The sequence below is a fragment of the Cetorhinus maximus genome, chromosome 16, assembly GCF_964194155.1.
Source record: "Cetorhinus maximus chromosome 16, sCetMax3.hap1.1, whole genome shotgun sequence".
NCBI lineage: Eukaryota > Metazoa > Chordata > Chondrichthyes > Lamniformes > Cetorhinidae > Cetorhinus > Cetorhinus maximus.
Window position 1 is genome coordinate 1957429 of NC_135894.1, and position 26440 is coordinate 1983868.

Consider the following 26440-nt stretch of genomic DNA (forward strand, 5'->3'; position numbering starts at 1 on the left):
TCTGCTTCTTCTTGGAGTTCCCAAGATGCTGGGAATGGCTGACTACTTTAGAATGAAGGTATTGAATCTGCTGCAGGAAAATGGACATTCACCAGAATGATGCACTGTGCATGGGCAAACAACAATTTTACATCATGGCAGCGGACCATCAACTTCTCAAGGGCAAGTGGCCATTGACGCCTGCGTCCGTTGGCATAGGTGCCTGGCTGGGCTCGTACGCCAACTGGAATCCTTGGTTCAGGAAGCCGCTCATTTAGCTTCTCCCTTCTGAGGGAGGAATAGATGTATTATCCTGAAGTTGCATAGATTGCCTCCATCACCCAGTGGATACATCTATAGACAGCATACTTGGAGATGATGGATATTTCACCCACTCCTTTCTGGTAAATTCCGGATCCAAAGAAGTTCAATGATACTGTGACATTACTGGCCATAAGTGCACCGCCCTCAAGCTGCTGTGAGGCTCCAGGTATTGTTGGTGGTGGTGTCCCAGATCTGAAATCACTTCATTTTTAATCAGCGTCGCCTCATGCTCAGACCCTCGTTAATTGTAGTTTGGAAAAGAGCACTTGGAAAACAAGGAGCGAATATGGTAGAGACCCGTTCTACATTCGTCTTTAGAGAGCATTCTCTCTCTCTGCAGCCTCTGCTCCATTTGTTCCTCATGTTGCAGGCCCAGATGCACTGACATTACGTTCCCCATAACTCGTCCATTGCTGGGTTACCGAATCCTCTGTCTTCTCAGAATGTAAGCAGCAGCTAACAACACAATATACAGAAAACCAATGGCAGCACCTCCACTAACTTTCTCATCAGAGAATCGAATAAATAAGGGAAGAGTAGTAACTTGAATGATCATGCAAAAAACGACTGGAGAATAAGTATAATTGGAGCAGAAGGACATGAAGTGACTAAAACACAAGGTTCAGAGTAGTAAAATGGATCTGCTGGCAGAGCAGGAACAAGTGTATATCTGTGACCACAGTGATACTGGGAGAATTGAATTTGGTGTAAGTTCGAAGAGGAAAGAAGAGATTTGTATTAGCTGAATATTATGAAGCCTTGCAACTACAAGCTGTGAGGTCTGGATAATTTTGGAACAATGGAGATCGGATTTCACAAATTCAGAGATGAGGTATTATTCAGCAGCTGTGTGGAGATACAATTACTGATGGTTGATCTGATTGAGGTGGCAGTGGGCATGATTGGAGATGGTCATAATAGGCAGTCGGGAAACAGCTCAGCGTCATATTGAGCGTGGAGATTTTGAACTGCCTCAGATATCAGCCTTAGAGCGGAGAGGAGACGGCTGAAATTAAATGGAGTCAGTGAATGGAACTGTCAAGAACGGCTTCAATCTTTACATGATGTGAAAGAAAAGGTAAGTAACATAGGGAAACATTTCTATAGAATAAATAACTGTATAGAGAGACTTACCAAGGACGCAAAAAATTGCCAGCGTGGGATAGTAACCTGTCTGAATAATTATAAGTGCATATTTGAATTTCCATGCTAAAGGTAGCCAATCTCGTGAAAGCCAGAAAAGAGTATCGGATAAACTTCTGTCTATTGTTAACACATTCCAATCTATGGTTCTCAGATCCTGATCCATTGCTGAACCATTCCAATCTATTGTTCTCAGATTCTGATCTCTCCTTCCCTTCTCTCTGAAGTCGTTGACCTATGTTAGTATCCGCGGTGTTGGTCCCACTGACACTACTGGAACACACGTTGAATGCAACCCCTTATTAACAGAAGATAGAAAACCTCCAGTGACACAATTGGAATCCATGGAGACTGACATGAGTTACAATCACTTAACAAACAAGTTCAGTTAACCCCTTTCATTTCAACAGTTATTTCACAATATAGTAGAAAATTTACCCGGCCTCGATGGGATGTATGGGGGTCACTGAAAAAAAAGAATGCTGGAAATAGCAGTGGTGTAGAACATAATCTTTCAATCCTCATTGGATTTGTCAGCGATGTCAGAAAATTGGAGGCTTATTAATGTTGCACCTGGCTTCAAAAATATGAGATGAATAAAATCTATTGCTACAGATCAGTCAGATTGATTTCAGTGAAACAATGGGGAAACTTATAAATTCTATTGTCAGAGGAAATAATGTGTGCCTTGAAAATCCATGTGTTTCCAAATTACTAGCAAGACAAATATTGTAACTGGAATTCATGTCAGTTAAGCATGATGGACTCATTTGATGATGTAATGGACAGCGCTGATGAGAGAGTGCTTTTGAAGTTATAGATATGGATTTTCAAACAGTGTGTTTTCAAATGTAATTTAATGGAGTTGTTATTAAAACTGCCCCCATGGATTAAAGGAACAGTGACAGTGTGGATATGGTAGTAGCTAAAACAGAGAAAGCAGAGAGAAGTGGCAAACGATTACTAATCAGACTGCTGAGTTTTATAAAGAGATAGTCCTCATTTGTCAATATTAAGGCCACTATTCCTAATGATGCAAATTTAAAACAAAGAATTTTACATAAATAAGAATATTTCAAGAACTAGTTGCTCAGTACAAAGAGGAATTGCCCAATTAGAAGGCAGCTGATAGAAATTATTTCTTCTGAGATGGTTGTGCAAATGTTTAACTCTGCATCAGAAGGCAGTGGAGGCTTGGTCACTGAATTACTTTTAGGCAGAAATTGGCAGATTCTCTTTAGCCAAGGGAATCAAAGTTAATCGGGTTAAATGGGGGTGTAGAATTTAAAACAAAAAACAGATCATCCATGACCTAATTTAATAGCGGAGCAGGTTGAGGCAGTGAATGGGCTTTTGAGGTACAATGTCATATGTTCTTAATAGCAGAAACAGGAAGCCCGGACCGTTAAGAGTTACGAAAATAGTTCTAAGTTTCAGAAGGTTATGCACAGATTGTTGATCTGGAGTGAAACGGGGAATGGAAATTTAATTAAGAGAAGTGTGAAGGATATTTTTGAAGGATAATGAGGAGGATCGATATATCGTTAAATGCGACAATGTTAACCAGTGCACAGGAACAGGGAAGATACACATTCATTATTTATAGCATAAGGTCAATGCGCTAAGATTGTTAAAATACATAGAGGAGGTTTGAGCTTATAAATAAAATCAGCACAGAAACAAATAGTTGTCTTAGTATTTCATATGTCATGGTTCCTCCTCAGCTGCGAAATTGTTCGTAACTCTGTTCACAACATGTTAGAAATTATATATTGTTTATTCCTTCATGAAATGTGGTCCTCTCTGGCTAGACAAGCATTTATTGTTCATCTGTAATTACCCTAGAGAAATTGTCGCTAAGCTCCCTCCTTGAAAACCTGCAGTCCATGTGCTGTGTGTGCACCAACAGCGTAGTGAGTAAGGGAGTTCCAGGATTTTAACCGAACCACAACGACAGAATGGTAACATATTTCTAAGTCAGGATGATGAGTGACTAGGAGGGGAAATTCCAGCTGCTTGCGATCCCATGTGCATCCATCACTTGTCCTTCTTGGAGACAGTACAGCAGAGAATTACTGGAATGGTGTCAGGGAAAACTGGTTTCAGTTTCAGTGGTTGGACCAGGAAAGCTGATATTGTGTTCCCTCAGTCAATCTCGTAAAGTGGAACAGAAAAGCGTTTTCCAAATTAACCTGGAATTTAGTTAGAGTAAGTACAAGCTTATTCGACTGGAACACGGACATAATCGTTTTACTTTTCTATATTTCCATTGCACTGTGTATTTAAAACGGCAATGGCTGCACTACTGGAATAGGATAAAAGATATATAAAATGTTTTGGTCCAGGTAAAGTATGCACCAAGATAGGCAGGATAGTGCCAGAAATATGCCCTGGCCCAAGCGGGGTGCGTGACAAGAGCTGGTGTATCGCTCCTCAGCAGGTGACCATAGCTCGGTGTTTTCAGTGCAGCATAAAATGCTGGCCTGCAAAAACAAAACATCTAAATTCTATTATCCTCATGTATCCACAAACTGCTCTCGGTTTGAGGAAAGCACCGTCAAAAGAAAAAGATGAAACGGGATATTAGAAACAGTGAAAAGCATGTTCTCAGCTAATAAAATAAACACTGAAATTGTTGGAAGACCACCTCTTGTTATGAACAAGGAACTGAAAGGAAATTAGAAAACATTGATCAAAATCAACTGTTTGAATTCCGTACTTTGGGTTGATACTGTTTTATCCCTTTGCTAAATTCCATGTATTGTGGGTACATTGTGCCGTGCGTGCGTGTGTCTCTGTATTAGTATTTAAAAGGATGGTAGAGTATAATTTATAGTGTTATAAAGTAGCAGATATATCGTTCTTTTGCTCCTGGTTAAAGACAATGTTGTCAATTAACAGTTTTTAACTTATCAAACTTACCAATCTCCGCCCGTATTTTGTTAACCTTAACGAAAAATTTACGTAGAATTCGGGCAATCTCATGGTTTGTTCAAACATTTCACACTTGCCGTGACACGGGGAACAGTGGGGCTCGATATTAGAGCACGCTTTCCCCTTGGAAGCCCTGACAACAATAAATAGGTTCACAGCAATTGTTGAAAGAATCTCAGCTGAATAAAATTAGCATATTTTTAATGCAGAGCTGTTAGTATCTGGAATACGCTGCTGTAAGATATGGTGGAAGATGCTTCAATAGTGAGTCTCAAAAAGAGAACTGGTTAACTACTGATATGGGGGATTTGCAGAGCCATGGACAACGAGCAGGGAAAGGGAAAATATAGACTCATTTCTTAAATAACGCAAATACACGAGACACAAAATGTATTCAATGCAAGCTGAATGATTCCCCGATTCTGTCATTAAATAATCCATTGATTCCGTGTTTCCTGTGAACTATAGACATTCTGCAGTTCTTCAGTCTGAGATTGATCGTTGCTTCTTCTCTGATAAAAGTGTCAGTGGATCAGCAAGGCAAGGAGTTGGTGCGGCAACGTCTGTTGGCAATACGTTCAGTGGAGAATGACGTTCCCTCTGATCACATAACTCACCTGTTGTCATTCAGTGAAATTTAAACTCATTGACGCCATTCATGTTTCCGGTCTTACTGTTCTCAGGATATGGGTCACATTGACGAGGATGTCTTTTCGATAGACTCTGACCGAGGTCTCAGTTGCCTGGTTGGGCTGAATGAGAGGAAATAATGACACTATTTCGGAGAAGAGCCAAGAACAGATTGGAGAATGGAAAATGTAACCGAAACATATTTATAAAAGAAGGACGGAACGAGAAAACATCAGATTACAGTCCAGTTAAACTAACATCAATATTAGGGGTAAAACTGAATTCAATTTTGAAAGATGTGAAAACAGGGCACTTAGTTAATATCAATAGGGTTCGTCAGAATCAAAGTGGATTTATGAAAGCAAAATCATATTTGACAAACATAATGTAGCACTTTGTGCTAGCAGAATAGATCAGGGATAACCAGTGGGTGTGTTGTATTTGGATGTCCAGATAGCGTTTGATCAAGTTACTATTATGGCACAATGGATGGGAATGCCGAGATGCTCAATTGTAGAGGAAGACTTGAAACAGATGCCAAACAGCATGTGATAAATTTACATAAAAATGCACACTTTTTAAAAAGTATAAAGAATAAAACAAACAGATGAACTTTAACACAAAATTGCCTTCTGACGGAAAACAGTATTTCACAACAGTTCCACAAGATCTTAATTTAACTACCCTCAGAACCAATCGTCCCCTTTTCTGTTCAGCATCAATCCTTATAGAAATAAAATCTATATAATTCCACTTATTTTAAAACAGAGTGCCTTATTCTCTGGTCTGTCCGTCAAGACTGACAGATAATTGGTTCCTCCAATCGGGCCTTCTTCACACAGTATTCTAGATAACTGGCAAGCTACCCTTTGTATTCTGGGAGATCTGGCATGCTTCCCCACGTCTTATAGGGGATCTGACCAGCTACCCTCTCACATAAGCCTTATTAATAACTCAAATGCGCTCATTCATTTTGTAATTTCAATTGTCTCAACAAGTACCTTTAGTTATGTTTTCTTTCCAGGCTCGAGGAGACCGTTCACTTGTTTAGTTCTTAGGTTTTTTGGGGTTTTTTTTGCGCATTGCAAACCTATCCTATCTTGAAACTTCTTTCCTGACAACTTTTTTGCAGACTGCATATATCTCCCTTTACATAAAACAACTTAAATGAAAAATATTTCTGCTATTTTGTTTTTTTAAGCTCTGATTGAAGGTCTTCTTGGATCAATAACATATCAAAACCACTTCTTACTGTTGGATTTAGGGCCTTGTAGTTATTCCAGCGCGAACTGCCAAGTATTACTGTTATATCCAAAAACAGCCTGAATTCGATATCACACGTAGAAACAATGAAATATATTACAGTTCCTTGTTTTCTTGACATTCCCCTATAAGGGGTTTGTGTGGTAAAATTGAAGAACGAGGAATTGGTGTGTACTATATTCAAATGGATAAAAAAATGTATAGCAGCCAGTGGGACTAGACAGGCTTTTTTCATAGTGTGAGGCGGTGGCTAGACGGATACCGCAGGGTTCAGAGATTGGGGTCCAACAATTTGCCTTATTTATCAATGATTTGGATGAGGGGACGACATATAATAGTTCCAAGTTTGCTGCCGACACAAAGCTTGCTGGGAATGTAAGCGATGAGGAGGAGGATAAAAGATTACAGTGCATTTCAGATAAGTTGAATTAGTGGGCAAATACATGACAAATGTAGTATAACGTAGACACTTGTGAATTTAAACACTTTGTAGGAAAAACAGAATGTCAGATTATTAATTCAATAATGATTGATTGATGAATGTTGAAAAAAAATCAACAGGCTATCTTTGTACTATAATCTCCGAAACCAGGTATGCAGGTGCAGCAAGCAGTTAAGAATGCAAATTGCATGTTAAACCTTATTACAAAAAAAAAAGACTTGAGTGCAGGAGCAAGGATCTCTTACCGCAGATGTACACGACCTTGTCAAGTGCACACCTCCAGTTTTGTGTTCAGTTTTCGTCTTCTAACATAAAAATTGAAATGTTTGCATAGAAGGATTGCAGTGGAGGTTCACCAAACTGATCCTGGGATTGCAGGATTTTCATAGGGGGAGAGATTGTGTTGAATAGTACTGTATGTTTTGGAGTTCAGTAGATTCAGAGGGGATCCAATTGAAACGTGTAGTATCCTGTCACGGTAGGGTGGACTGCATGAGGCGATGGTGTTTCCTCTGGCTGGGTGGCCTGGACCTCCGGTCACAGTCCCTCGATACTGGTACACCATGTAGGACTGAGATGAGGATAATCCTCTTCTCTCGGACCTTGAACCTATGGAATACTCTACCAGAGAAGACAGTGGAGGTGAAGACACTAGTTATACTAATAATTATATCGGTAGATATTTTGATTTCTACAGGCATTACAGGGTATAGGGATATTGCGGGACGATGTCGTTCATATGGAGGAACAGTTGTGATCAAAATGACTGGCAGTGCAACCTCGAAGGGCCGAATGACCAAACCTGGTCCCTATTTTCTATTTTCTATGTTCTCTATTGCCAAGAATCCGGGTGAGTAAACCAGGTACAATGAAGACTGTACGAGGGAATGCCTGGCCAAGTAGCAGGCATAGCAAATAATGAGCTGCAAACCTGCTGAAGCTACAACACAAGGCTACTTGCATAAAACAAAAACTTCAAAAGCATGAAGTGAAAGACATAGGTCAGCGACTCCACATTCATTAGATCATGTCTAAACATTGCAGGCCTGCCACTTCTATTCGTGAATGATGGCGGACAATTAGGCAATTAAGTGGAGGAGCAGGCTCCACAAATACCCTCACGCACAATGGCGGAGGAGCCCAGCACGTCAGCGCAAGAAAATAAGGCTGAATTATTTGCAACAACCTTCAATGAGACGTGACATTTTGGCCTACACTTAAAGTCCCCTGCATCAGAAATATCAGTCTTCAGCTAATTCAATGCACTCCATGTAATAACAGGAAATGACTGAAGGAACTGGATACAGAAAAGGCGAAGGAACATGATAACATTCTGACAGCCGTACTGGAGATTAATGCTCCAGATTTAGCCGTGCCCTGCCTGACCCAAGCTTTTCATTACAAGTGGAAGACTGGAATCTTCCTAATGTGGAAAAAAAACTGTGCAGCAATGTCCTGTCCACAAAAATCACATCTAGTCCAAGCCAGACAATCACCACTCTTTTGGACTGCTGTCGATAATTAGGAGAGGAATGGATGGGGTCATGGACAGTCCTATCAAATCGCACTTACTCAGCAGTAAGCTGTTCCCTGACGCAGAGCTTAGCTTCCACTAGAGACGCTTAATTCCAGGCCTCATTGCAGCCACAGTCCTAAGATGGAAATAAGAACTGAAGATGGTGGTAATAGTTGCAGGTCCCCCAACGTACACACGGATTGGGTTGTATGTTATGCTCAGAAAAATATCTAATTTCCATCAATCTTCAATTGTTTCATCAGTGACCTCCCCTCAATCATAACTTTTGAAGTTTAATTTTTTGATGATAATGTACAATGCTCAACATCATTTATAACTCCTTTGAAACACAAGCAGTCTGTTCTCATGTGCATCAAGACCTGTACAACATTCCCTCTCAGGTTTCCAAGTGGTAAGTATCAATTCAGCCACCGCGCCTACACCGATTAAAATACAAAATGGCAGCAGCAGTTTGCAGGCTGTCAGCCACAGGAGAGTCATTAATATGTAAATGTGTATGCAATCATTATCATACTGCAGCGCTAATGCTCTGAGCTGGAGGAATGAAAGTCTGGAATGAAATCAAGCTGACTCCAGCATTGTCTCCTAGATGGAGCTACACAAATCTTTCTTTTATACAAAATATTTCCATTAACTTCACAGATATGAAAACACAAAAATATTGAACGGTTTATTTACACACGTAGATACAAAGATAAACAAGTATGTTCACACATAGACGTAAACAATAAACAAGTGTTGAAGTAAATGTTTGCACACAAACATTTAGAAAGCGTCTTTGTACAAACAAAAAACAAACATTAAGCATACGGACTTGTACACGCATGCACAATGAAAAACAAAAAAATAACACTTCAAGAAAATATAGGCGGTTTGGAAAGGGCACGTGACTGATTGTGGATAACACTAATAAACGTCAACCATTTTCCGCCCAATGTATATATGTTTTTAAATTGTTTAATATGCCAATATAAATGTAAGTATGTCACTGAGCCAATAGCTCTCACATCCACTCACTCAGTTGTTGTTGTTTTTGGTAGTTGTGACAAACATATCAGCATAGTTGCATATCGTAATCTAGTTTCACATAGGATCGTCTAACTGAACAGTTTTACTGGGCTCCCTTTCAGATATCATCAATAATGAACTTCTACAAAAAATGAAATACTCCTTCATACATTACAATAAGGATCATTTGAAATATACCTAGTTAGTGTTTTTGCAATGTCTTTGTTATTTTAATAAGCAATTGCAATGGCTTGGATTTTGGACTCCATCCACAGCGGGTTTGAGCGTGCCAACAAGGAATGTGTCCAAACCCAGCAAGGCGACTTCCCTCCAGCCACCCCGAGCTTCCTGAAACTTTAAGAGGGATTAGCTGGGAGTAAGATTGCACTTTTCCCCTAACGGTTGGGCCTATTAAGCACCTCACGTGGCCATTGAATGCCAACCTCAGGCATCATTTCCGCCCAGCCCTTATTCTGCACGCAGCAGAGTGAGGCCCAATCCAGGTTTACCAGCAGCTCCCACACCCAATACCTTACCCCATTAAATTTAACCTTTTAAACCAATTAATCTAAGGCCCTTCCTTACTGATTCACGTTATTACGCAATATACAATCTATAATCCACTAAATTACCTTAAACTATAAACGAAAAATGTAAGAAATAAATACCCCACTTCTGTCCCTTCTGACCCTTCTGGTCTCTGCTGCTGCAACAGAGCAAGACCACTCTCTGACTATTTAAAGAAGCTGGAGAGCAAATAAAGAGTGAAAATAACACATTTTCCCCTCAGTGCCGCGTTACTGTGCACCAGATTGCCAATAGACGCTGTCACACAGGATGTGTCTCACTGAGGATGAGTTCTCTCTCCTGCTCATGTTCAAGTTTATTGATCGAGTGTTTGTAATAGCCCCTTTTTTAAAAAGAGCTGAGGTGAGCAGCTTGTGACAAACTCCACCTGTCGAATGCAAGGCTTTGATCTATTTCGGCTACAGTGGTCATTGCTAAACACGTTGAGCAGAATCAAGGTCTCTGTGCAGCCATCCTACGCAGCTGAGGCCTTAGTACGAACTTATGAAATAGTAGGGTTATATTAGCTACCCTACAACCAGTGCCAGTAGGAACTGTTCCAGAGTCTATGGAATCTCGTAACATGACCACCAATGCATCCAATATGCTCTGGGTTGTATGCTATCAGTCCCTGAGGATTTACCGTCCTTCAATGCAATCAACTTCGCCAACACCATTCCCCTACTAAAACTGACTTCTTCTGTCCTTGCCTCTCACTAAACCCTGTCTTCCCCAGCATTACTGTTATGTTTTCTCTGTTCTCCTTTGTCAAGGCAGAACCAACGTTTGCATTTAGTTGATGATCTATTCCTTTGCACAACATTATAAATTCCCCGAGAAGGTCTCAATTGGTCTGTTAGCACAAATTCGGAGTCTTATCCAGCTTGAATATAATCCATTTGGCCCATCGTGTCTGTGCGGAATTTCGGGGATATATTGTCCTTCTTCTGTCCTGTTTTAGCATAGCACTGTCACATTGATAATATTTATCCAGTTCCCTTTTTAAACTCACTTTTGTATCAGCTTCCATCATCTCTTCAGATGGTATATTCCAGATTATAACAGCTCTGTATAATAAATTGTATCTTTATGCCCCCTCCATCTCTTTTACCAATTACTGTAATTCCTGTTATTGTTTCTTGTTCCAGAGGAAAAAAAAAATGCTCTTTACTGTCTGTAAACTGCACTTGTGGGAAAGCAGCATGTTAGCGGGTGGGTGGGTGGATTCAAATCCATGTAAAATTATGAAAAACTTGGCAAGAATGGAGAGTCCAGGAGAGGCTGTTAAAGTTCTGAGAACACAAAATTGGACAGAGTGTTAGGAAAGCGCTAGGAATCTAACTTCAAGCACATCAGAGAATGGGACAACAATGAGAAAGCGGACGGGAAATACAATACTGAAGGTGTTGTATCTGAATGGACGCAGTATACGGAATAAGATAAATGAGCTTGTGGCGTAGATTGAAATTGGTAGGTATGGTGTGGTGTGCATCACGGAGACATTGGCTGCAAGGGGATCAGGACTGGGAGCTAAATATCCAATGATATATATCCTATCGATAAGATAAGCAGGTTGGCAGAGGGGGTGGGGTTTCTTTGTTAGTAAGAAATGAAATTTAACCGATAGCAAGGAGTGACGTTGGGTCAGATGACGTAGAATCTGCGTGGGTAGAGTTGAGGAACCGCAAATGTAAAAAAACAACATAATGGGAGAAATGTACAGTATTCAGTATGTGGGTCACAAGATACACCAGGAGTTGGAAAAAGCATGTAAGAAAGGCAACGTTACAGTGATCATGGTCGGTTTCAATATGCAGGTACCCTGGGAAAATTAGGTTCGTAGTGGATCCCAAGAAAAGGAATTTATAGAATGTCTACGAGATGGCTTTTTGGAGCAGCTTGTGGTGGAGCCCACTAGGGAACAGGCAATTCTAGACTTATTGATGTATAATGAGGCATATTTGATGAGGGAGCTTAAGGTGAAGAAAACCTTAGGATGAAGTGACCATAATATGATAGAATTTACCATGCAATTTTAGAGCAAAGAGCTGGAATCAGATAGAATGAAATTACAGTTGAATAAAGGCAACTACAGAGGCATGAGGGAAGAGCTGGCCAGAATTGACTGGGAGATGAGCCTAGCAGGAAAGTCAGTGGGACAGCAATGTCAGGAGTTTCTGGGAGTAATTTGGGAGACAGAGAAAAAATTCACCTCTAGGAAGAAAACGCATACTAAAAGGAGGACGAGGCAACCATGGCTAACAAGGGAAGTCAGGGACAGCATAAAAGCTAAAGAGAAAGCATGCAATACGGCGTAGAGCTCGGGGAAACCAGGGGAATGGGAAGCCTACGAAGACCAACAGAGGACAACTAAAAAATAAATAAGGAGGGAGAAGATTAAATGTGAGGTTCAACAAGCCAGTAATCAAAAATAAGGTTGCAGTTTTTATTTAGATATATAAAGTGTAAGAGAGAGGCAAAAGTGGAAATTGGACCGCTGGAAAATGACGCTGGAGAAGTAGTATTGGGGAACAAAGAAATGGTGGATAAACTAAACAGATAATTTGCGTCAGTCCTCACGATGGAAGACAAAGAGTAACATCCCCAAAGTTCAAGAGAGCCAGCGGGGCAGAGGTGAGTATGGTGGCCATTACAAAGGAGAAGGTGCTAGGAAAGCGGAAATGTCTGAAGGTGGTTCAATTACCTGGACCAGATGGATTACACCCCAGAGTTCTGCAGGAGATAGCTGAATAGATAGTACAGGCGTTAGTGGTGATCTTTCAGGAATCAGTAGACTCAGGGAGAGGGCCAAAGGAATGGTAAATCGCAAATATAACCCCCCTGTTTATGAAGGGAGTGACGTAAAATACAGGAAATTACAGGCCATTTAGCCTGACCTCGGTAGTTGGTAAGATTTTAGAGTCCATTATTAATTTTGAGATTTCAGAATACTTGGAAGTGCATGGTAAAATAGTGCAAAGTCAGCATGGTTTCATGAAGGGGAGGTCATTCCTGACAAATCTGTTAGAATTCTTTGAGGAGGTAAGGAATAGGTTCAACAAAGGAGAGCAAATGGATGTTATCTACTTGGACTTCATGAAGGCAATTGACAAGGTGCAGCACAGGAGGCTGCTGAGTAAGTTAAGAGCCCATTGTGTTAGAGGCAAGGTACTAGCATGGATAGAAGATTGGCTGTCTGGAAGGAGGCAGAGAGTGGGGATAAAGGGCCTCCTTCACTTGATGGCGGCCAGTGACTAGTGGAGTTCCACAGGGGTCAGTGTTCGGACCACAACATTTAACTTTATACATTAAAAATCTAGATGAAGGAACTGTGGGCACCCTGGCTAAGTTTGCAGATGGTACAAAGATAGATGGAGGGACAGGTAGCGCTGAGAAGGCTGGGAGGCTGCAGAAGGATTTGGACTGTTTAGGGGAATTGGCAAAGAAGTGGCAGATGGAATACAACGTGGGGAACTGTGAGGTCATGCACTTTGGTAGGAATATTAGAGGCATAGACTATTTTCTAAATGGGGAGATAATTCAGAAATCTGGAGTGAAAAGTGCCTTGGGAGTTCTAGTCCAGGGTTCTCTCAAGGTAAACTTGAAGGTATAGACAGTTTTTTAGGAAGGCAAATGCAATGTTGGCATTTATTTGGAGAGGACTAGAATATAAAAGCAGGGATGTGCTGCTGACTCTTTATAAGGCTCTGGTCAGAACACATTTAAACTATTGTAAGCAATTTAGGGCCCTGTATCTCAGGAAAGATGTGCTGGCTCCGGAGAGGGTCTAGAGGAGGTTCACAAGGACGATCCCAGGAATGAAAAGCTTCAGATTTGAGGAACGTTTGCGGACTCTGTTTCTATATTCGATGGAGATTAGAAGGATTAGGGGAGGATCTGATTGAAACTCATAGAATACTGAAAGGCCTGGATAGAGTGGTCGTGTGGAGATGTTTCCACTAGTAGGAGAGAATAGGACCCGAGGCAAAGCCTCAGAGTAAAGGGAAGATATTTTAGAACAGAGATTAGGAGTAACTTCTTAAGCCAGAGAGTGGTGAACCTATGGAATTCATTGCCACAGAAGGTTGTGGAGGCCAGGTCATTGAGTTTATTTCAGACCGAGATGGATAGGTTCTTGATTGGTACAGGGATCAACTGTTTCGAGGAGAAGGCGGGAGAACGGGGTTGAGAAACATGATTGAATGGCGGATCAGAATCGATGGGCCAAATGGCCTAATGTGTGCTCCTATGGCTTATGGTCTTATGGTCTTAATTTGGGACCCTCCTTCAAATTTCCCTTTACCATGACTGATGAATTGAGGTCAAGTCCTGCTTCTCCAGTCTCCACATTGAACTGAAATCACTCATTCCTGTCACCATTCCAATACATCACTCCTGTGATCTCTCCAAGACTCTCACATTATTGCTAAAATATAGTGACGTGAATTGGATACAATTCATCAGCCGGACACTAACAGTGATATATGCATCTTTAACATGAAATCCTTGTGTGCTCGCTGCCTCTATTTATAAAATCAAACATCCTCTGTGCATTATAAACAATCCTATCAACTTGCCGTTCCAGTTATAAACAATTGTGTTAATCTATCCGCACTATGCCTGTATTCTGTTAAAGATCCCCAAATATTAATATATTCTCTCTCCCCTCATATCTCCTTCCAGATTCATCCTCCATACATCCCTGAAATAAATTTCCATTCTCCGTGTCCCTCCATTTCACCTATGTGTGTACATCGTATTGAAGCTTACTAATATCCACTGCATTTTCCAATTTCGGATTTGTGTTAGCTGCAAAAACGAACATATGACATCGGAGAACAAATGGGCCTATCAGCCACTGGAGCCTCCTCCGCTATTCAAAACATAATGCCTGATCTGTTTGTGTTCGAATTCTACATTCCCAATTGCATCCGCTAAGCTTTGATTCCCTTGCCTCACATGGACCTCCCTATCTCAGTCTAAAAATGTTCAGTGAACCTTCCTCCGCTGCGTTGTGAGGCAGAGAAATCCAGAAAAGCACAACCGTCTCAGAAAAATAGAATTCTCCTATTCTCCGTCCGAAAACAGAAACCTATAAATATAAAGCAATCCCCTCCTAGCTTTGAAATCATGTCCTTCAAATAGAATCGTTAGTATTAATGTGTATCAAAAAGCGCCTCGGTCGTCATACAGACCTCCTAGTGAACATAACTGTATACTCCTGTTAAGCCTGAATATCCATCGTCCAGCTCTCCCCTTTGATATATGTTGCTTAGCCAATTTCATGCCCGCAGTGCCACTGACCCTTTAAGCCATGGGGCCCATTTTATACAAAAAATCCTTCAAATGTCACTTGATCAAAAAATTTTCATATACATAACATAAACCTGACTTTCGTCATCAAGACTCATTACGTATACAAATATGTCCATTCAGGTTAATAGATATGACTTCCCATTAACATATTCGTGCTTCTGGTAATTTGAAAGCTTTTATTCTTTCTAATAAATTAACAAGAATTTCTCCCCAAGGTTATAGTCTCCACAAACGTCCCGACCAACGAACATTGCCCTGACTGTTCTTTAGTTCCAGGGTTTATCCTTCTCTCCTTATAAAAACAGGGTTCAACATTTTCAATTATCCAGTCCTCTGACACCACGCCTATATACAGGGATGATTGAAAGATTATGGTCAGAGCTTAAATTATTTCCAAATTCCATCGTACACTGACACTCACAAATCACATCCAGACCGGGTAAATGTTACACTTTGTTGAGATAGAAGTTTCGGGAAAATACAGTAATAATATATTGAAAGGGAATGAATTACTTAAAATTTCCAGGCAGCCAGCGCTACCAAGCACATTAACAGTTAAAGGTTACCAGATGAACCTTGCACATCCTTAGGGCCTGCAATCAACAGAAAGTCTTTGGCAGCCGGACTGGATGCCGTACTCAGATGATGGCAAAAACATAGATTAACTAGATCTTCAACAGGTAAGGAAAGGGCAGATTATCCCAGTTTAGATACAGGGGAAGATGTGTGCCTGGCTAAAAAGTGGGAAGAGCCTGATGCCAGAGATGAACGAGATCTGTAAATCATAAATATGCTGAACTTGTAATATGGCGGAGTGCTATCTCCAGCTGTCTTGACATGGAATTGCTCGAAAAAACGATCGTGAACTGTAGCTGATCCCCCTTTGGACCGATTGTCAAAGGTAACACAACAGTTTGGCATTGTTGGCAGGATACATCAATCTGTCCCACGGGAGGGTTCTGCAAAGTGGGTGAGTATAATTTATTTACTGCCATCCGTTGGTGCAGTAAGCCTACCCGAGAATAGTCCAGCCGAATATCAGAGAATCGGGAGGAGGACTCAGTACAGGGCAGGGAAAATAGGTGCTGGGGTAGAAGGCGAGAGCTGCGCTGGCGGACTTGCGGTGCCGAAGCCACGCAGGGTTGCCAGGGCACTCCCCGAAGCGGGATGTGGAGCAGTACAGGTGCGTTACCTGGTGAATAATAAACACAACCGAAGCCTTGCATGGAGGCCAGACTCGTAAATAAATCGTGAGTAACTAAGTTGTCAGAGGCACATGAACAAATAGAATGCTCTCAGCAAAACTGCAAAGAGCTACGAAACGCTACAGGAGATTCACGGACTCCATCACCTGGTCCATAGAGGAACAATGGTCAATAATGAACAAGAACATATGGAAGGATGATTGGGAAACAAAAAGTCCGCTACTGAATTTTCTTAAACTTAAAAAAATGAATTGATCTAATTTACAGAACTGCTTGTTCTGAAGAGGGAGAGAGAGACACACAGAGAGAGAGAGAGAGAGAGAGAGAGAGAGAGAGAGAGAGAGAGCAGGGGGTGCCCCTAGGTGGGCTAATGAGCAGTGACATGCAGGAGCAGAGGGAATGCATGCTTCAATCAATTTAATTGCCTCTATAGGTGGAGCCTTCAAGGCTCATTTATTCCTCCCACTGCTCTTTGAAGTTTCGTTTAGATTATGAGAGGTTTAAAACGTGAAGCTAAGGATACAGCAACATAAATGCACACCTCCTAACATATGTCTGTTTGTGAGCAAGGAAGCATGTGCATGTGAGCTTTAATGTGATCCCTTCCTATAATTGACATTTATTTTATTAGATCAAAATTTTAGAGTTGAATACCCATATCAGACTGAAGGAAAAGTGTACAAAAAGCATTACAAACTTTTGAGCATAAGGATTGAGTCGAGACTTATCGCAAAAATCGTACTTCGAATGTATTTGAATGCTACAAAAGAGTTTGCTTTTGATTCAACTATTTGGGTTTGATACATACGAGTTACGTTAGCTCATACGAGTTTAAATCAAAAGGAATAAACACGGTGTAGGTGGTTCCAATGGATAAAATGGGGTTCATTTTGAAGAGATGAATTACATAGGAATGGAAAACTGCATCAGAACAGCTCAGTGAGTTGAATTTGGCACAATCGTTAGAAGTAAAGAGCAGTCTAATTTCACAGTTTAATTCTGAATATCTTGGACGCTATCTAAGATGAAGAATTCATTGATAAGCATATGGGGCATTTAATTTGGATAAGAATCAATACACATGATAAAGAGTTAATTCTATGTTTTATCGTGTTAATTGCATTGCTTACAAAGTTTAACATTTTGAGATTTAGTTCGTGATAAACTTCTCAAAAGGTAATTTTCTTTTACAAGAGTTTTTGCCAACAATTGGCACAAATACATATTCTGCAAGCTTTAGTAATTGTAGCAGTGGTTTTCTTCAGATTCGGTGCGGAGGTGTCAGGGATCTGAAATGTTCAGAAACATCAATGGTTAATTTGAATGATCTGGCAGTCGTTGATCAGAAGGTCCGGACCTTGAACTCCAAGCTTAAGGGATCTTAGAACGGGGACAGTGAATTCATAACGCCCAATTAAGCACAGACCAGGGCATGACACGATTATTCCAAAGCCTAACTACCATGCTCGAAAATCATGCTTCGGCTATCAATAAACTGATCAGGATAGAAAAAAAAAATGTTCTAGCTGATGCAAGCAGAAATGATGTTTGCAGCAGCTAAGGATCCTGGGCACTGCAAAAATCTCGAGAGAATTTAAGAAAGATTAATGTTCATTTATGGGTAACAAATGACCATTGATTTTATAGTTCATGACATAGGGGCCATGACTTGACTGGTATCCAGCTCAGAGGTTTAACAGTGTACACAGCATTAATATTGAAATCATAGTGAATAAAATATGCTTTTTGACATTGTCATAGTGATAACTGTTATAACTATGTTAACAACCGGCAGATTATTACATGAAGTGGAGAACATTGGGGTAATAAATTGGCGGTTGGGAGGGTGGCATGTAAGGGAATATAGTTAGCACAACATTAGAAGGGTGTAATACAGTGAACACTGCAGTAGTATGTATATATTTAATATATGAGACAAAAGAAAGCAAGGTGCACATATAAAGCAGCAATAAATTATACAATTGAAACCAAGTGGGCTACAAATGAAATGGACCATGTGGCATACCTGGGGAATGGGAGATATTGTATTACCATGTGGCAGCAAAAGATCCAATATGGGAACAACCGGATATGAACCATCCACAATCATACAGTTTGCCTCCGTGTGCAGGTGCCAGCAAGGGTAAGGAAAGTGGAACTGGCCGAAATATGCAAGAATGTAACAACTACTATGCAGGTCAAGGAAAGCCTTGAAGATACGCTGACACAGGAATTGAACCATTTGTCCTTTGTAATTCCCTATCACGACAACACCTAACCGTGATTCGCAAACAGGCTCAGCAAATGTTTGGAACTTAGTATATACTGCAGCAACATATTAGTACATTGCAAAGGGATATCAAGCAAATACGTCCATCTACATGGTGGAATAGGCGCACAAAGGGACAAATACGCTGGTGGATTCGGAATAACCCCCATGCCCTAATTGTGTTTCAGCGGATATTAATTATATATACTTGATTAGTCGTAACCGAATGTCACAGTTGATGTAGCGCAGGGGTATTTATAGCAGGTGGAGAAGAAATGTTTTAAGCCAGCGGCCTGAATTGAAGGGCCAGGCGTTGCAAATGGTCTGACCAGAACTTCTACAGCCCAAAGTTGGATGCCTTCCCAGCATCAATGGGCGGCGCTGCGTAAAGGAACAGACAATACCACTCTTTGCCAAGGCCCAAAGGTGGGGGTGGTGGCGGGATGGGTAGCGTGAAAAAACTAAGTGTGAATTCATATTAAGAGAATTATATCCTTAAATTAGATTCTACAGGTAGGCCAGCGCAAAGCAGTAAAGCAACAGTTAAAACTTTAAGCTAGATGAACATTGTAAACCCTCAAGAGTTGCAGTCAGCATCAATCAAGCTCTCCTTGATATCACGATTCAATAAAGGCATCCGAGACAAACCTCCTGGGTCTGAGTGTACACTCCGTTTTCCGCGACAAAATGCCGACGAGGATGGGATCCGATTGAAGTCCAGTAACCTCTTAAGTTGGAGAGGTGATACTTAGCGTCCCAGCTAATTCGTAACTTGGAGATCTGGCCTCTTAAGTGGGAGAGTTGAAAGGGGGACGATAAAAAAGTCTGGGCTGTCGGATCTCAAAAAAATAACAACCCACGCGGAAACAGGGTGGAACTACTCTCCGAAGTTGGGATTTTACGAACTGCCTCCTAGCTGAAAGGGGGAGTACAGGTAAATAGCGTCCCAGCTACCTCTTAAGTTGGAGAGGTTGTCTCTTAAGTTGGGGAGGTGAATGGGTGACGAAAAGCATCCTAACTGAAAGGGGGAGTGCTTGAAAAAGGGGAGGTACCTCCCGGACTCAAACGACCCAAGGAACTGGAGGACTTGTTCAGTAAATCTTAAACACCCGTGAGTGGAGAGGATAGGAAACACGCCGCGCTATTAATTGTGTTTGCTTTTCAGAAAAAGTGGAGGTCGCAACAGCAGAGCGGGCTCTGCCACTCCCCCCGCTTCTCAAAGTACTAACAACAAACCGAAACCTGAACTTAAAACAGGAACCTTAAAGATGGGTAAGAAAACGGAAAAACGAATAATAATGGTAACCAAAGCTCCTCAACAGGTAGGAGATCCGCTGGTCCCTCCGGGATCGCCAGCCGACGTTGTTATAAGAGAAACGGGCGATGACTGGTATGCGGTGCCTTTTAGCAGTGACCTGTACGGAAAGACGCAGGGAGAATGGCGGTATGGGGGAAAAATTTAAATACCCCTTATTCAGGCCTGGTGGGATGGAGTAGCTAATGGGGCCGGAGACCGACGTGGGATTTTGATTATATGATAGGTTGTTTTGATAAATGGATGGAGGTGGCGAAACACCACCAACCCCCCAAGCAAAAGAATAAAAAGGAAAATCGGGCTGCAGGTAATGAAATCCCGACACATCAAGAACGGGCCCCCGAAACCGCTCGCATAAATTCGTCCTCTGCTTTATCGTCTGCCCCTCCACTATATCCCCTTAACACTGGCCCATTGAGACCTTATACCCTGTTTCTAAGACTCCCGGCATTCCGACGACCCTCACTGGCCTCCCCTGCCTGATCCTCTAACCGACGAACTTATAGAAATAGCGGCGGCTTGGAAACAATCCGGTTTAGTTGAGGGAACGAGAGCGGGACAATCAAATCTTGTTCCAGACAGTACCCAACCTGATCCCGACCCCCAAGCAGGGAAATCAGGAGTCGATAGTCAGAGCAATGCCTAACCTCAATTGATGGTCACACGAAGCCTTTCTCAGAAGGCAACCTCTGATACTACCTCTCATTAATTCGGAACCCTAAAATAATGATTTGTGACACGGCTATACTCATACCCTGTACTCTAGCGGAAGCTCGAGCTATGATAGCCGAAGTGCCCATCCCCATAAAACGCCCAGCTGTCATTTTAAATTGGCTAGAACAGATGTGTGCAATTTATCAGCCCCTTCCATGGACTTGCAAGCCTTGTTAAAATTTGCTTATGGTTGTTCCTGGGCCGCACGAAACAAACTATTCCGGTGTCGCCTGGGGGAAATGGGGATTGGCGAAAGGATGATGTGCAAGCGGGATCTGGGAATGAAAGTTTGAAACATTGGCTCCTTTAAAGGAGCCGAAATACCATCATGGCAGCAGCACAAAGGCACGGGGATATGGGGGAAGTAACTCGTTGCTTACAAAGGAAAGAGGAAAGCGCCCTTGATTTTATTGCCCTATTTCGTAACGCTTGGGAGGAGCACGCGGGCGTTCCCCTGAAAGACAACGGACCCTTAGCCATACAAGCGCTGCTGAATTGCATGCTGCCCCAACATGCCCAGACTTTCAAAATGCGAAACCTAAATTGGCAAACCAAGCAATGGTCTGAAATCACCACTACTTCGGTTAATTTGGGCCGGGAAGGGTTATTCGTTAACAGCCTGGAGGGCCCCAAACAAAAGACCCAATTTAATCATCAAGGTCAGGATAAACGTAAGGGACAGGCAGACACCTGGGAAAAGGGGGCACTGGGCTAGAGAATGTCGATCTGCTTCCCCTAGGGAACCTGTTGTGCCTTTTGGACAGCAGACCGAAGCGATTCCCTCCCTTACTTACAATAATCCGTTTCCCCAAGATTAGTGGGGCCCAGGGGAGGTTATGGTACAGGGAGCAGTTATAGTCACTTTCCCAAGACTCTGAAGCACAATCTATGGTAACTCTTAAATAGGAGACACACATTTACGAACCTTGGTGGACACTGGCGCTACCCTATCCTCCGTTCCTCCCTCCCTGGGATTACCCCTTAGTCAAAAAAGGGTGGTAACTGTAGGGGTGGCAGGCGTTCCCCTGTCGGAACCTCTATCCAAGCAGGTTGCCTTGTCACTGGAAGACAGCCGTGTGGAAGAGACATAGATAATTTCGGAAACTACTCCCTCACCCCTGCTAAGACGCCAAACTGTGTGCAAATTGGGAGCCACTATTTACTGCACGCCACAAGGCATGTATATGGAAGTGCCCTCACCCCAAACTCATCAGTTAACGTCCCTGCTCCTTACCCCTGAAGCTAAGCCTGAACCAATCTTATACTGCTGGCAACTCTAGAATCATCCTTACACCACTGGGATGGGCCGATTATGGCAGGAAATTGATAGATTACCTAGTTCACCGCCTGTTAAAACTCTAAATAGCTTGTTTCAGGTAGTGCTGAATTACTCTCGTCTCCACTGTACCGCATGGTATACATTGGAAGACGACCCCGAATATTATCAAAGGGTCAGTACTCCCATTGGAAAAGCGACCCCTGTCTGCCCTGATCCCTATCTTTATTTTGGCGAGGCAGGTTTGGGCGTCCCGGTGCATTTGACCACGGAGCACCAGCCTCTGTTTCAAATGGACTCTGATTCTGTACCCCATCTGACCCTTTCTTTACGGCCCCCCTTTCCGGCAGACCATTTGGTCCCAAGATCAAAAGGCTACATTAGAACCCTACCTCTGAGTGCATCGGATCATTTGAATGGTTCGGACTGCTGAGGGTAGATTCTATCTCCCAGGGATTTCTTGGGCCTCCTGTCAAATAATCGACCCCCCCGCCAAATTCCAGTGACAACAGCCCCCCGAGCAGCCTGGTTTTGTCAGTCCATGGGCGTTAGACATAGTCGAATCAGACCTGTGGGCTTTGCATATCATGTCTGTCGAGTACTTTCTGCCCCAGATCACTGTGTTGTGCAGTGAAAGAATGCTGTCCTGCCTTTCGTTCGGCAATACCGATTAACTCCTGACGCTGAGACAGGCATATCTCCAGTCATAAACGCCCTGCTTCAACAAGGGGTCCTTAAGCCCACCGTTAGCCCCTGCAACACACCCATACTAACTATATCTAAAATTGGACGGCCAAAGGAATGGTGTTTTGTACAGGACTTGCGAGCTGTAAATATCATTGTGGTCCCCATAGCACCGGTATTACCCGATGTAAATGTGATCCTCTCCTCTATCCCGACTACCGCTGTAGCCTATACCTTAACAGACCTGTGTTCTGCTTTCTTTTCTAACCCCCTCCATCCCGACAGTCAATATTTGTTCGCTTTTACATATAAAGGACAACAGTATACCTGGACGAGGCTTCCGCAGGGCTACACTGAGAGCCCTGCTGTATACGCAGCTGCAGTAAAACGTGACTTAGATGAGTGCTATTTGAATGGAAACTCTACATTCGTACTGTATGCCGATGACCTTTTCATGGCCTCCCCTATACTAGCAGACTACGGGGAGGACTCAGTAACATGACTGCGATTCTTAGCAACAAGAGGACATAGAGTATCAAGATCTAAATTGCAGTTCTGCCAGCCGCCAGTTCAGTAGCTGGGATTCACTTTAAAAACAGGGACTCGGCAGATCGGACCCGAACGAGTACAAGCCATCCTGCGGATTCCAATCCCTAACACAAAGAAAGAGATTATTTATTTTCTAGGTATTGTGGTCTATTGCAGACAATGGATTCCCGATTATCGCTTACACGATTTTGTCCTCTGTGCAGCTACGATGAAGGATGCTCCTGCACTTGTCCAATGGACCTCAAAACAGGAGTCGGGGTTTAAAACTCTCAAATCATCTGTAACCACGGCCCCGGCTCTGGGTTTACCCAACTCTGAGCGTCCTTTTCAGCTACACGTTTGCGAAAAGAAAGGATTCGCCACCGGAGTATTTAATCAAGACCATAATGGAGGTAGACGGTCGATTGCTTAATATTCTACGGCTCTTCCCGCTGTGGTGCTAGGGATGCCTGCGTGTCTCCGTTCTGTCGCCGCTGCTGCTACAATGGTTGAAAAATCCTTGCCATTAGTCCTCGATCACCCTTGTGAGGTACGAGTACCCCACGCCGTTATGCAGCTACTAAACTCCGCTGCTACAGAACCTTTTAGGGTCTCACGACGCACTGGGAACAATGTGATTTTATTATCGCATCCAAATTACACTTATCGTCGATCGCCGGCCATCAATCTTTTGTTCCTGAGTCCTCTGAGGAGGCGGAAAATGACTGTATTGCAATGGTCGAACAGCCCACTTCTCCAAAATAGATCTGCAAAAGGACCCTCTTCGCGACCTAGATGTTACCTTTTACACCGACGGCTCCTCTCATCGACCAAGAGACTATTTGCTCATCGCCGGTTATGCTGTCGTGAATCAACACCACATGGTGCAAGCTTACGCACTACCTCCTGGTACTTCGGCCTAGGCAAGAGAACTTTTTGCCCTAACCAGAGCTTGTATCCTGGCTAAAGATCGAGCAGCCAATATTTACACCGATTCCTTAAACGGTTTTGGCGTTGTCCATGATTTCGGCCAAATGTGGAAAAATCGGGGTTTCATTACGTCAGCAGTCCAGTCCATTAAACATTCGCAACTTGTGCTGAACCTCCTAGAAGCGATTCAATTGCCTAAACGTCTGGCAGTCATCAAATGCGAAGCACATACTAAAGTGACCGATGATGTCTCTATAGGGAATGCTCGCGCGGACCAAGCAGCCAAAGAAGTAGCAGCTGCGCAAACAGCTCTTTTACAAGCGCTCCGTGTCGCAAATCGCCATCCCCTGCCTGCTCTAGAGTCTGCCGAACTACAGGCAGCCCAACAAAACTGTACAATGCAGGAAAAACGATCATGGGAAAAGGCACAATGCTATTATAAAGATGGATTTTTCTTCCATTCGGGTGGCCGACTGGTTTGTCCTTGCAGTCTGTTTTTTTTCCTGTGTCGCCTAATGCATGCACAGGCACACATGGGCAAAGGGGGTATGCAACATGTAATTAGCTATAAATGGTTTGCACCTGCTATCAATCCAAATACACAGAAAATCACAAGTTCTTGTCTAATTTGCAAGCAGAATAATAAGAGGACAGCGGCAGCCAAGTATGATAACCTACCAATGCCTAAAATGCCTTTTCAAAACTGGCAAATTGATTTCGTACTTATGCCCCCGGCCGCAGGGTATAAGTACTTATTGGCAATAGTAGATATGTTCAGCCGAATGCTTGAAGCCTACCCTAAACGAAGAGATGATGCGCGAACAGTAGTGAGAATATTGTGGAAAGAACTAATACCTAGGTATGGCTTACCTATGGGGATAAGCAGCGACCGAGGAACTCACTTTACCGGGAAAATAGTAAAGGACTTAGTACAGATTACGGGTTTTCAGTGGAAGCTGCATATCCCTTACCAAAGACAGTCCTCCGGAATGATTGAAAGGGTGAATGGGGAACTAAAGAACATCCTATCTAATGTTTGTCAGGATAATAATCTCTCGTTGCCCGAGGCGCTCCCAGTAGTACCCTTTGCTATGCGAAACGGAAAGAATAGAGTTAATGGAATAACACCCCATGAAGCCCTTATGGGACATCCCATGATTTCCGGAGCCCAAACTCCTGTATGTGCAGGAAAAATAGACTGAATTTGGAATGATGAACAGTCCATGGCTTACGCCCAGGCATTTTGTAAAATAGCAGCTGAACTACATGAGAGGGTCAGGTAGGCTCAGGTAATCATGGGGGATACACCTATACACACCTTTCAGCCAGGTGATCAAGAAGTTTAACAAAGATTTTCTTTCTCCTAGGTGGATAGGACCCTATCTGGTATTGCTGAAAACTCGAACAGCCATGAAGATTGAAGGGAATGAAGATTTTATCCACGCCACTCGTTGTAAAAAACATTCCCCACCAGTCCTATAACCATCGTAATCTGTTTATTAATTTGCACTATGTATCGAATACTGCTTTTTGCTATATTTTGTCTTTTTCCTATTTTTTGTGGAGTATACCCAAAGGATTCTCACCCGAACACTTTTTTGTCTTTATGCCGCGCTTATGCTAGACAAGTAGGACAGGGCGCCTGTTGGATAGGTGCCCAGACCCCCCAACATGGAGGTGAGTCAAACACCTATCAGGCAAACCAAATGACTGAGGAAGAAGTGGAGGATCTCACAAATTTCCATTTCCAATCAGATGATGCAGAACCCAATATGTTTAGGGGAAGATTCCGTCGCTCTCCACTTGCTAATGGGTGGAACTATACAAATCATGGGATAAGAATCAAGCCTCCTCAGGAGCTGATAAATGCCACCTATTGGTGTTCGGACCTTGCAACCGGTAGCTATAACCTGGGAAATATTAGTTTCCAAAACACCATATCTACTAGCCCTGGTAGTTATGATCATCAATATTCTCTAAATGGTACCTACTGGGTTTGTGAGGAAAAAGCATATCCGTGGTTGCCTGGGATGCCACAATTATCTTCCCTCTTTAATCAAGGTATCGGATGTTTGGGCAAGGGCGATACCACTCCCACCTGGAGCCCTGCTGCTACCTCGCATACTTGAATCCTTATCTTCACTAAATACGTAAAATAGATATTCACCCACATCTGCATCTACATCGCCTTGGCATCTCAGAATCCGAGCGATTCTGGATGATTATGATCCACTCTTATGGAGCTGCTCGTAATTCCCGAGTGATTATCAAACTGGCAGCTACACTTGAAAAAAGTTGCTAATTCCACGGTTGATGCTTTGATTGAGACAGAGAAACAGGTTTCAGCTACCACTGCTGAAATGATAGCCCTACGCC